Source organism: Tenrec ecaudatus, chromosome 16 (genome assembly GCF_050624435.1).
Source record: "Tenrec ecaudatus isolate mTenEca1 chromosome 16, mTenEca1.hap1, whole genome shotgun sequence".
Taxonomy (NCBI): Eukaryota; Metazoa; Chordata; class Mammalia; order Afrosoricida; family Tenrecidae; genus Tenrec; species Tenrec ecaudatus.
Window position 1 is genome coordinate 8,151,836 of NC_134545.1, and position 13,018 is coordinate 8,164,853.

A 13,018-nucleotide genomic window follows, 5' to 3' on the forward strand; every position below is an offset into this window, starting at 1 on the left:
ACACTAGAATTATGAGATCATGTTAGTGAGGGAGCAACAACTCAGAAAATGAGGGCGAGGGCAGGAGCAGGTACAACTTCCAGAGTGGATGGCATTTTACACCTATCACACATTTAAATTGCGCAGCTGCCTCACGTTGGTTCCCCTGTACACGCTATGGGTGCTATCCAAGGGGGCTTCTGAAAGTTCGTGGGGGAAAAAAAGGAATGAAAAGATAATAAAATATTCCCACGTTTATATGTGTGTCCTGTTTACACAGCCTCCTTATGTGCTAAAACACAGAAACAACATCACTGAATTAGACACTAAAAACTGTTTAACTTGTCTGTTTTGATGTGTGTATTATCAACAACAAAATAAATTTTTAAAAGCAAAGGCTTTTTGAAGACTTGCATTGCCCTCAAGCTCTTCAACTTGTTGGGACTTGTGTCTTCATTTCTCTTTTACCACTACTTCCTCACCCTTGCAATGGCTGCAGCTCCACCAGTCAGAGAAGCAAGGACTCAGACATATGCAAGTGATGCCTTCAGGGCCCACAATAAGTGCTAATTATCAGGACCTGTCCTCAGGTCACTAAGAGAAAAAACCCTTTTCAACCACTTGGCTGAGAAATGCTAGCTCCAATCTTCAACTGTTCTGTGCCGCTAATCAGAATTCTTATTTACTCACTGACCTTTCCAATTGGGTTTAAAAATATTTTCAGATAATTTTAAAAATCCCTGTAACAAATGCCGATTTCTGATTTTTTCTTCCACTTTCTAATTTCTGCTCAACTCAAAGAAGCTTATTGTAACATTCCTTAATCCACCTTTGTTCCCACATCAACATACCTTTATCTGATATCCAAGTACAGTAGTTGTCATTCCCACGCTGCCTTTTTCTATATAAATACATTTGAGTGGTTCACTAACCTCTCTGGGTGGTTAAATTCCTCACCAGTAAAACCTGGACAGATAGCAGGTTGAATGGCAATCAAATGAGATTAGTTATCTATAAACCCTAACACAATCTGCAGCTTGTCTTGGTGCACTTCCTTTCAAGGAGGCCTGTAACAGGCTCCCACTAACTTAGACCAAGAGGAAGCTTCTGGAACTATCCTGAGTCATCTCCAAAGCATTTAAAGGAATCAGACCCTCAGAAACGTAGCATATCACACTCCTTAATGAAAACCTCACCCAAAAGTCTAGCTCCAAGGTTTTATAAGGTGAAACAACTCAGTATCACAGGGTTAACAGCAATAAAATCAAACCCGCTTTACCGCAACCCTATGGGACTAAATCAAACTACTGCATAGGATTTCCTAGATTATACATGTTTCCAGGAGCAGCCACAGCCTCATCTTTAGCCTGCCGAGCAACTGGTGGCTTTGAGCTGCCAACCATGAAGCTAGCAGTACAATGCTTAATCAGAAAACAACTTTCCTTGGCAGGGCCAACTCATCTGCTTAATAAGAAAGTCAGAGCTCATTTGGTCAATAAATAAGTCATCACTTGTTAACACAAAGTTTTACAAGGCACTTGTCCCTGTCTTCAAGATGCTCTAAGTCTAGAAGTAAAGTAATACAAATTCAGAAGTGTCTTCATTTCAAAATAAATTCAGTCTCAAGTATTACTCCTTATATCACAGAAAGATAAGCCAATGCAAACTTCAGGAAAAAATGCTCAACATTATTAGGCATTAGGGAAATCCAAATTACAACTATGATGAAATACCACAATACACTCACCACAATGACTAAAAGACCAAGACACCACATTGGTGAGACTGTGGATCAGAAATCTCAACTGCTGCTAGTGTAATACAAAATAATAGGAGGCCACTTTAGTCAGCATTATAATTAAATAAGCACTTGCTATATAAGCCAGCAACCTCACTTCTATTTATCTATCTAGCCAAGAGAAATGAAACGAAGTCCACACAAATGTTCAGAGCTGCTTGATTAATAATAACTCAAAACTGGTTAACAGCTCAAAAGTCTTTTAACGTGATGAGCCGGGATAGATGCATATAATGGAATAAAAAGGAAGAAATGACTGTTCAATGCAACAGCATGGATAAATGAAAGCATTATGTTATGTGAAAGGTCATAAAAGGCTACATATTGTATGAGTCCATTTATATGAAAAACTGTCCAGAGCAGTCAGAAATCAGTAATTGCCAGAGCTAAGGGAGAGGGACAGAAGGAAAACAGAAGCAATAAAACTTCATGCAGCAATTCCTTGGTTGTGTGTGTGTGTGTGTGTGTGTGTGTAGGGCGCGTCGTCCCTACATGGGTGTTTGCCAAAACTCAAGACCTGTGCACCAAAAAGGATCTGCCCTTCCCAGTTTTAGAGGCAGCAGACATCTCTCTCCTGGTCAAATTTCATCCCAAGACAAATGTCTCGTACCCTTCCTGGCCCTCCAGCACCCCTGGATGCTCTGAAGGCCCTCAACCCAGTGGACTGTGGGTCTACAGCCCTGTTTGAGAGTCCCAGAAGTAGCACTTTAACTACAGTTCAATTAACCTTTAACTCCAAACCTCCAAGTTCTTGCATTTCATCTATCAATTCTCTTTACCTTTTGTTGATTATTATTCACTGTATAAACATGGTACATTTGCTTTCTATCCTTCTGAATGTCCTGTCCTAAGCCAGCACTTTCTGACCACTTTCAATTAAGAACCTTTCATTTCCACCATAGACCATTGCTTTCTTTGGACTAGCACTGTCCATGCTCACACAGTACACGGTCCATGCTCACGCTTACTGCTGCTGCCTCCACTTGGTGAAGACAGTAGCAGCTTTGGTAACAGCCTTAAGCAAAGCCCAAGCACAGTTAAAGTCAGATTTTTAGGGTGACAGGATGGCTAACTGTGAAAGCATGCCCACGACAGGCCCCACCCCCAGCTTTTTCTCTCCCTCCTGGGGTTACAGCTTCACTTGCTCCTCCCTGAGAGCTCAGGTAAGGTGTGTTTGGAAGTGGTGCAGCTGTGCATCCACTGCCACCCAGGGCCCTGGGCATTGAAGGGCCTACATTTTTCTGGGGCAGATACGTGAAACACTATACAACAGAGGACATGGGTTGTGTGTGGAGGCAAGACCTATCTGTAAGAGGATGAGACAACCAAATGGGCAGCAATGTTGTCGACTTCCTGCAAGGAAAAACACTACATGCTCAGTCAAGAGAGGAGCTGGACTGCCAGGTCAGAGTTTGGACTCAGCCCAACCAGTACTGTACTGAGAGCCATTCCAAATTTCTCAGAAGAGGGACATGAGAAAGAACACGTTGGAGATTAGTCTGGCTATGAGTGTGTGTGTGCAGAGCAACATAAGAGACCAATTGGGAGACATGCTAAGCTACAGTCAGCAAATACCCTCAAGTACCCCTTTTCTCACACACACCCCCAACTAAGGCAGAACGAAACTTCAGAACCTCTACAGAAGGCTCTCGGCCGCCAACCTCCCCGCCCCTCCCCTGACCGTCAGGATTGGCACCCAAGGAGGTGGCCTGCCATAGAGGTAAGGGTGGGCAGCGGGCCAAGCAGAGAATAGGGCAGGGCAGCTGGCAGCAACCCGCACGGGGCCTTCATTCTGGACGCACGCTCTTAAGAGAAAAAGACCAAAGGGCGGCACTCTTCCAGGCATGGGGCAGGAAACAAGCAAAAAGCAGAGTCTCTGCTAACTGGGACCCACAGAGAAGGATTTCCTCTGGCTAGATATAGGGGTCCGGTCCTCTCTTAAGATTACCAAAGACATACAAAATTTTGAAAAGCCTTAAAAAATGGATCATGTATCCCCAGATCATCAGAACCACTACCAAATTTAAGAGCATAGGTTTCTAAACTGAGAGCCAGAATTTAACAAGAATTTCCAAACCAAACACAAAGTCACTGCCATCAAGTTGATGCCAACTCAAAATAACCCTATAGGAGAGGGTAGAACTGACCCCGTAGGTTTCTGAAGCCATAACTCTTTACAAGCATAGAAAGCCTCATCTTTCTCCCTCAGCGACTAGGGATTTCAAACTACTGACCTCGCATTTAGCAGCCCAAAGTATTAGAGTTAGGATCTCACTGACTGAGGGCTTCTTTCCTGTATCCATGAGATACCGAAGCTAAGATTGACTGCATCCCAGAATAATTTGCCTAACGATCGCTCAAACACCTAAGGGCCATGAATACTTTCAAATGAGGACCACAGTAGTGAACAAGCCAAGGTTGTCCCTCGTGGTGTTGAGCTTTCAGTTCCAGGGTGAGCCTGGATTCTAGCCTAGATTGGGGTGGCCAGGTAAAACAGAATGCCCATTTAATTATGCAAGGTACCTTTTTGGTTTAAACAAAGTAGTAATAATTTTCTCTGGACAGGAGGCTAAAGTCTGAATTCAGGGTTCTGACTCTGGTGCAAGGCTTTGCCAGGGGGTGGGAGTGGGAGGGGAGGGGGTGGGCATAGGGGAAGGGCCTTGCCTTTTCAGCTCTATTCTTCAAGTCCTTGGTGATCTCTACCTGGCATCAATCTTTGCTTGGGTTTTTTTGCAGGGGCTTTTTAAACTACACCAACGAAAAGGTATGTTTTTTATATTGCAACATGGTTATCACTGCATTACAAAAACAAGTTTCTTAAAACAATTCTTTCCCTTAACAATGCCTTTAGTCTAATATTTACTATTTTCTCCCTTAACAATGCCAGGTATGCTAGCATTTACCATTCTCCATTTTTCTGAACATGGTCATCATGACCCACAGCAATGATTTCACAACCTAGGAAAAGGTCATGACTTGTGGTTTGAAAAATACTTCTTTGAAAAACAAAGAATTTAACCATGTCTTATGAGTCACCACAAGAGCACGTCAATTAGCTACATTGTATCACACAACACTGGGAGCTAAGGAACACAGGGCTAGAATCCAAGCCCAAACTCCCAGGATGGAATGGCTTTGACCACTGCAGTTTTCTCTTTAAATGTGATTCTCCCATGTCTTAGTTTCCTATCATAGTATTAATATTTGCTGTGTTCATGTTTGCCACTAAAAGTTACTTTTCTAACTTGCCAATAATCTGTCAAAACTCATCTATGATGCAAAAGCAAAAAAAGCTTTGAAAGGCCCTGAAGAACTCCCCTTCCTGTCAGCTGCCCCCACACTTCAGGAAAGTCTTCTCTCTCCCTGATTGCCAAGTATGTTTCATGGATGAAACAAGTTCATCTGTATAAGGGTCCACGACAAATGTTTATGAGCCCCAAAATAAAAATGTAATACTTGGTCAAAAATAAATTAATAATCCCCCCTTCCCAGGATACAACCACTGATTTCTTCCCAATCTAGGGCAAAGTGAAGGGAAAACTAAGGATTTAAGAAGAAATTCATCCACAAGACTAACATCCCACACAAACCAGAGATTTTTCTGCCTGAGACTAGAAGAATTAGATGGTATTTGTCTACCACTACCAACCACTCTGACCCAAGGGCACAATAGAAGGCTCTAGTTAGAATGCTAGAAAAACAACGGACCAAAATTCAATCAATCAATCTCTCTCTCTCTCTCTCTCTCTCTCTCTCTCTCTCTCTCTCTCTCTCTCTCTCTCTCTCTCTCTCACACACACACACACACACACACACACACAGAGAGAGAGAGAGAGAGAGAGAGAGAGAGAGAGAGAGAGAGAGAGAGAGAGAGAGAAACTTACTGACAGAACTGGAGGACACCCCCAAGACTCTTGAACTTAGATGCACTTTTAAGCTGGAATGGAAGCCACTCCTGGAACTCACCTGTCAGTCGGTAATACACTGAACTTAAAAATAAATATCCAATTCCCAGGACCAATGGAGGAAGAGTATGCTCAAGATCTTTGTCTAAAAGTGGCAGAGGTTGAGACAAAAGGCACTGTAGCACGGAGACCATGGCAGAGGAAAAAGGGGACAAAGACGAGGCCAAGGCAAGGAAACAATGAGACTGAACAGAAGAGCAGCACCAAGGCAATGAGACCATAAGGCAGAGTAGTGTAGGTGGGCTTCCTGGCCCAGGGAGGCAGAGCCCAAGGGACCACTTGGGCAAGAGGATGAAGACCAGAGAGAGATGGCAGTTAGATGAAGATAAATGTTGCTGTGGATCAGTAACTATATCCTTACTGTTTACTGATTGATCCTGACTTGTGATAACCTACTACACTTTCCTAACAAGCCCCACAAAATTATGACAAGTAAAATAAAATATCACTCAAGAGGAAGATGTAACTTCATACAATCGCAAAAGCAAAGACGAGCACGCAAGGTGGATCAGGGGAACCAGACGAAGGTAGCAGGCAGGGCTAGAATGACGAGTACTTCCACAATGTGAGGACTGTCCACATGCCACAGAATCATTTATGCACCATTGTTGAATGGGAATCTGATGCATAAAACTTCCATCTGAGATGGACTGAAAGACAAAGAGGAGCTGCAACGATGGCGAGGTGGTTTGTTGTACACAGGGTCGCGATGAATCAGAACAGACTTGATGGCACCTAACAACAACATCCCTTTATTCTCAGAAAGACAAATATACAACACTAGTGGGAGGGAAAAAAACAAACAGGCAGTTATGTTTGCATTTTGAGTCAAACTATTTTACAATTAACTTTTGGATCTATGAATAATAAAATATCCTTTTGGCCTTAAAACCAAAATCTGTCTAGCTCAGAAGCAACAAAGCCCACATGGAAGAAGCGCATCAGCCTGCTGATCACGAGGTGCCGAAGAGATCAGTTATCAGGCATCCAAGAACAAAAAATCGTATCATTGTGTGCTCATCGCTCAGATACGATCGCTGAAGACAAATGGTTGCATAAGCAAATGTGGCGAAGAAAGTCGATGGTATCCGGCTATCAAAAGAGATAGCGTCTGGGGTCTTAAAGGCTTGAAGGTAAATAAGCAGCCATCTAGCTCAGAAGAAACAAAGCCAACATGGAAGAAGCACAACAGCCTGCACAAGCACAAGGTGTCAAAGGGATCAGGTATCAGGCATCATCAGAACAAAAAATCATATCATTGTGAATGAGGGGGGAGTGCAGAGTGGAGACCCAAAGCCCATTTGGAGGCCACTGTTCATCCCCTTACAGAAGGGTCTCATGGAGAAGAGCCAGTCAGGGTGCGATGTAGCAATGATGAAACATACAATTTTCCTCTAGTTCCTAATGTCCGTCCACTATCATGATCCCAATTCTACCTTACAAATCTGACTAGACCAGAGGATGTACACTGGTACAGATAGGAACTGGAAACAGGCAATCCAGGGTGGATGATCCCTTCAGGACCAGTGGTGTGCATGGCAATACTGGGAGGGTGGAGGGAGGGTGGGTTGGAAGGGGGAAACCGATTGTAAGGATCTACATATGGCCTCCTCCCTAGGGGACGAAGAGCAGAAGGGTGGGTGAAGAGAGATGTTGGACAGTACCAAGATATGACAAAATAATAATTTGTAAATTATCAAAGGTTCATTTGGGGGGGGAGGAGAGGGGAAAATGAGCTGATGCGGGGGCTTGGGTGGAGAGCGAACATTTAGAGAATGATGAGGGCAATGAATGTACAAATGCATTTTGCACAATTGATGTATGTATGTATGGATTGTGATAAGAGTTGTATAAGCCCCTAATAAAGCAATTTAAAAAAATCTGGAGCCCTAGTAGCCTAGTGGGTTAAGAGTTGATTACTAGCACAAAGGGCAACAGTTTGAGCTCATCAACCACTCTGCACAAAGCTGTGACCATCTGCTTCTGCACAGATTTACAGTCTCAAAAACTCTAGTGAGCAGTTCTACTCTGTTCTAAAGAGTTCTACTCTGTTCAAAAACTCTATGGAGCAGTTCTACTCTGTTCTAAAGTGTGTCAGAATCCACTCTACAGCAATGGGCTTGGGGTTCTAATAAAACCCAAATCAAGATCCATCTTTAACTTTGGCTGTTCATCTCTTGGCACAAAGACTAAGGAGTTTAAATGATTTATAAAAGAAACATGAAAAGTGGCAATCAAAAATATGTGACTATTAACAACACTTAGATAAGGCTTCCCAAGGTAGTACTTTCAAAGACAGTATATTCTGATGTATTTCATAAAAATAAGTCACATTCACTTGTGATTAAATTAGAAATAAGCTTCAAACCACAGACTGATGTGCTCTATCTACAAAGACTCTATTGTAGAGTTATAATTTATCCAGTTCACAAAATGTAGTTACCTTTTAATCAGGACACGCAATTGGTATCTTAAAGCTACTTGACGCAATTTCAAAGTTTAAAATATAAATGATCTGTAGTTTTTTAAATCATATATACAAAGTTCACATGAATACAATCACACATTAACAGCAAATAAACCCGAGATTATCAGTTATGGCAAATTTTCAAACAACCAAGTCAAGGAATAAACATTTAATTAAGAGTTCACACCACATATGCACTAGGAGGTTTCAAAAGGTTCATGAAAAAAAAATCGGAGGAAAAATGGAGTTGAAAGATAATGGAGTTTTCCCCACAAACTTTCTGAAGCCCCCTTGCACAGAACTGCCTAAAGAAAACACAAAGGACCTTGATTTCCAATGTTAATCAGTCAAACTCAAGGCTATAACATATACTGTATAAAGTATACTGAATGGAGAATATCTGTAGTTAGGTATTCTTTAAATTACCTAGCATGCTCTTGTTTAGGTGTGTTTATATGAAAAGAGTGGTGCAATACAAATGTGAAAATATGAGTCTTCAAAGAGTTCGTGGAATAATTTCATTACCTTTCAATTCTGTTTTTTTCATGAACTTTTTGAAACCTCATTAACTTTTTGAACTCTCATATTGCTCATGGGGTCACTGAGTTTATTATGCTACTTTGGATAAGTCCCCTAATCTCTCAAAGTTTTGATTTTCTTTTCTCTTAAAATAAGATTCTATCACAGAAGGGGGGGGGGAGACTCCAGATAGGGCAAGATATGACAAAATAACAATCTGTGGATTATCAAGGGCTCATGAGGGAGGGGGGAGCGGGGAGGGAGGGAAAAAAAAAAAAGAGGACCTGATGCAGAGGGCTTAAGTGGAGAGCAAATGCTTTGAGAGTGATTAGGGCAAAGAATGCACGGATGTGCTTTATACAATTGATGTATGTATGTGTGGATTGTGAGCCCCTAATAAAATGCAAAAAAAGAAAAGAAAAAAATAAATAAGATTCTATTATGTCATACTGCTCACAAATTTTAGTTTTGGGATATATCACTCACTCTGCTATCGAGTTGATGCCAATTAGCCGGGAAATATATATATATTTCAAAAGATGATCTATGCTGTTGAATTCAAAACAGTATGTATCATAGAGTTTCACTCATACACATGTTTAACATACACAGACGTGTCTAGAAAGGTGAACACACATTTCTAACTGGTTAGGCCCTGGTAATAGCTAAGAGTGATTTAAAATTTTTCATTTTTTCTTTTGCTTTTCCGTACCAGCTTTTCTACAATGACTTAACTTGCTTTTCAAATTATGTGAAACAAAACTTGCAGATGTTGTATAAATAAGGCAACACCTAGATAAAAAGCTGTTTCCCCATTAAACGCAAACATAAATCTCTTCTGGACACTGGTTTCATTTAAAACATTTCTATTGTGGTGAAATAAAGTTCAAGCATATCTCTTATTTCTATTTCACTGTAAGTAACTTAAGATCAAGGACTATTTATTTGTACACCCCAAGGCACCCATGTCTTACAAACTCACAAATCTCTAATGAGCTTTTAAATACAGTTAAGTTCATGAGTCAAGAACCAAACACTTACCCTTTAATATTATGGAAATGTGCCCTCACTTTGAACTAACTGAACCAACCCCAGTTCATAACAAATCCTTCATCACAATCACCTTCCCTTGCTGCTTGTGTGGCTTCTAGATCACTGGAAAAGCTTCCAGCCTTTTCTTGCACTAAAACCCAAAGCGAACCCAACCCACTGAGTAGAACAGAGAAGAACTTCCCCCATACCCACCCCCAATTTGTTTTCAAAGCTGTAATCTTTATGTTAAGACGCCACCTCTTTCTCCTATATGTAAGAACTATGGGTTTGACTCCCACTGCACCGGCAAGGGTTTCACAGAAGCAGTTGGGGAAACTTTTTTCTTTCAAGGGCCATTTGGATATATACAACATCATTCTGGAGTCATACTGGTCAATTAATGAACACACCCCTAGTGTGATGGCTGGAACTGCTTCTCTTTGGTGAAGTGTGTGGTGTGAGCTGCTATTGAGTTCACAGGCCTTATACTGCCCGTAGGACTACGTTGCCCATCCCTGCACTAAATTAAGGCTAAATAAGAACTCTATGCACTTGTTCTGACTTACCTACAAATGCCACTTAAAGACACCCATAAGAACTGATTTTCACAACCCAGGTACTGCCTGACACAGAGAAGTAACCTACAGAACAACCACCTCTGGAGAGGGCAGGTGCTTGGCTAGGCAAAGACCTTAATGGAGAACACTCGACCTTTGCGCTACACAAAATCTGCACCTTCACAAGCAAAAGAAATCAATTTTGGATAGAAAAATATACTTAAGAAATACTTAAATAGTTCAGTATGTACTCATTTAAATATGCTTACAGATATTGAGAAACACTGAGAAATCAAGCTATTCCCAATCCTAACTAAGGTTAATCAAGTTTATAGGTTCAACTGTCTGCATAGCAAAATCAACCACCTTTCAAAGACTTGATACCAGTCTCAAAATCACCCACAAGTAAATTCTCTGGGAAAAACATTCTTACTTTTGAATTTTAACATCTATGATGACAAAAAGATCTCAACAGAAAACTGCATTCTTTTAATCGGGTATACAGTGTTGAAAGTTATGAGCAAATTCCACTTACATTTTAGGAGACCATCCATTGCCATTGCGTCGATCCCAACTAATCATGTTCCTAAAAGGGCAGAACAGACCTGTCCAAAAGGGTTTCCAAGTGCTATGGGGACAGGCAGTCACATCATTTGACTATGAAACAGTTGGTGAGTTCGAACCTCGGATGTTTGGGGTTAGGAATAGAGTGCTTTAAAAACTACTGTGCTAAGAAAAAAAAAAAAAACTACTGTGCTACATGGGTACAGACCACTACAGCATTCTCATAACACTTAAGAATGGTAACAGTCATGGAGAACCCAGACATGCTTAAAAAAAAAAAAAACTACCATACTTTCACTTGAAAGAATATAGTGGCAGATAAGACCTGTTTAATAAATTCTATTTCCATCGTCCATTGAAGTTCAACTAGTTCTAGCTCAGCTCTTGCTTGCTATCAAAATACTATTACTAGCTAGCCAAAATAAATTACAATTCAAGGAGGAAACCCACTAAAAATCTTAAAATCTTTATCAAGGTATTTTTTGGAAATATTTTTATCAAGATATTAAAAACACCTCACAATGGTAACCAGTTCTAACACAGCTGTTGCTAGTTAAGATTTTAATGAAAATTAAAACCTAATACACCTTTTAAGTTGAAACATATGGCTATTAAATAGCTATATCTGATATGAGCTAATATCCCCATGTAAAATTATAACTTTCTAATTAGAAAAACATAGAAAATACAAGTTTACAATGAAGCAAAAAAGAACACCAAAGGTTGCTGGTACCAGGGAGGTGGTTACTATGTTCCAGAAAGCAGAATTTTTAGGCAACTACAGCCTGACTTGTTTGGCAGATAAGCATTTGGATGTTTGTTTTTTGCCTAATCCTTAAAAAGTGTATTTTCCAAGGATCTACATATACCCTCCTCACTGGGGGATGGACAACAGAAAAGTGGGTGAAGGGAGACGTCGGACAGTGTAAGATATGACAAAATAATAATTTATAAATTATCAAGGGTTCATGAGGGAGGGGGAGCAGGGAGGGAGGGAGAAAAATGAGGAGCTGATGCCAGGGGCTTAAGATAAATGTTTTGAGAAGGATGAAGGCAATGAATGTACAAATGTGCTTTACACAATTGATGTCTGTATGGATTGTGATAAGAATTGTATGAGGCCCCTAATAAAAGTTTTAAGTGTATTTTCTTCCTATCTTTGCAATGAACACTACTACTTAGGTAAACGAAACAAGGCCCAAGGAAAAGCATAATATGCTTCCCCTCACCTCTAGTGACCAGTTTAAATGTCAGCATTAACTTTTCAGAGCACTTTAAGGTACTAGCAAACCTAATCCATTACCCTGTTGTTAATCTCCAACTCTTAAGGACCCCCTATAGGACACAGAACTGCCCCCCAAAGGTTCCCCAAGGCTATAAATTTTTATGGACCGCCTCATTTTTCTCCAGCAGAGCCACTGGTGGGTTTGAACTGCAGTTGTGAGCATAACCAACCAGATTAATTATATCAACACACACACAAAAGGATGAGCAAAAGGTGAAACTGTTTAAATGTCAAACATTACATCTCAAGAGGCCACATGGCTGACTAATGCAGGTAAGAAACAAATAACTAACTCCCTCAGCTCCTTCTTCCATGGGGCCAGCCCTAAATCAATTTAATGTTGCAACTCAGTCCCTTCCCTACACCAGCAGTAACTGTAATCTGTACTTCACTACTGCCTTATAACAACAACAAACCACCTCACCGCCATCAATTCAGACTCAGCAACCCTATAGTCAGGGTAAAACTGCCCTTGTGAGTTTCGGAGGCTATAACTCATCTTTCTCCTGCAGTGCAGCTGGTGGTTTCAAACTGCTCACCTTTTGGTAAGCAGCCCAACTTGCAACCACCATGCCACCAGGTTCCTTACTTCCTTATATACAAAAAACCCACTGCCATCCTGTTGATTCCAACACCTCGGAGATCATGCACAGAGTTTCTATAACTGTCCATCTTGACCGGAGCACACAGCCACGCCTTTTCCAGAGGAGGGTGGCTAGTCAGTTCAAACTGCAGAACTTGGTATTGGCAACCCAATGCCTAATCCACAGTACCACCAGGGCTCCTGACGTCATACATCACTTGTTGTTAAGTGTCTCTTGCTTATTCTATCTTCTCACATTACAACTCTTG

The 13,018-nt window shown here is 41.0% G+C and overlaps 1 protein-coding gene across 8 annotated transcripts in view; it reads right to left on the reverse strand.

Moving 5' to 3' along the window:
• Positions 1 to 13,018, reverse strand: part of ATXN2 (ataxin 2) — a 102,696-nt gene that overhangs the window by 85,461 nt on the left and 4,217 nt on the right. Inside the window, exon 1 of one of the 8 annotated variants that reach the window (XM_075533856.1) lies at positions 10,853 to 10,872. The exons of the other annotated variants lie outside the window; for them this stretch is intronic. The gene's annotated coding sequence lies outside the window, so the exon portion shown is untranslated. Of the gene's footprint in view, positions 1 to 10,852; positions 10,873 to 13,018 lie in introns of those variants that run through there. 8 annotated transcript variants of the gene reach the window in all.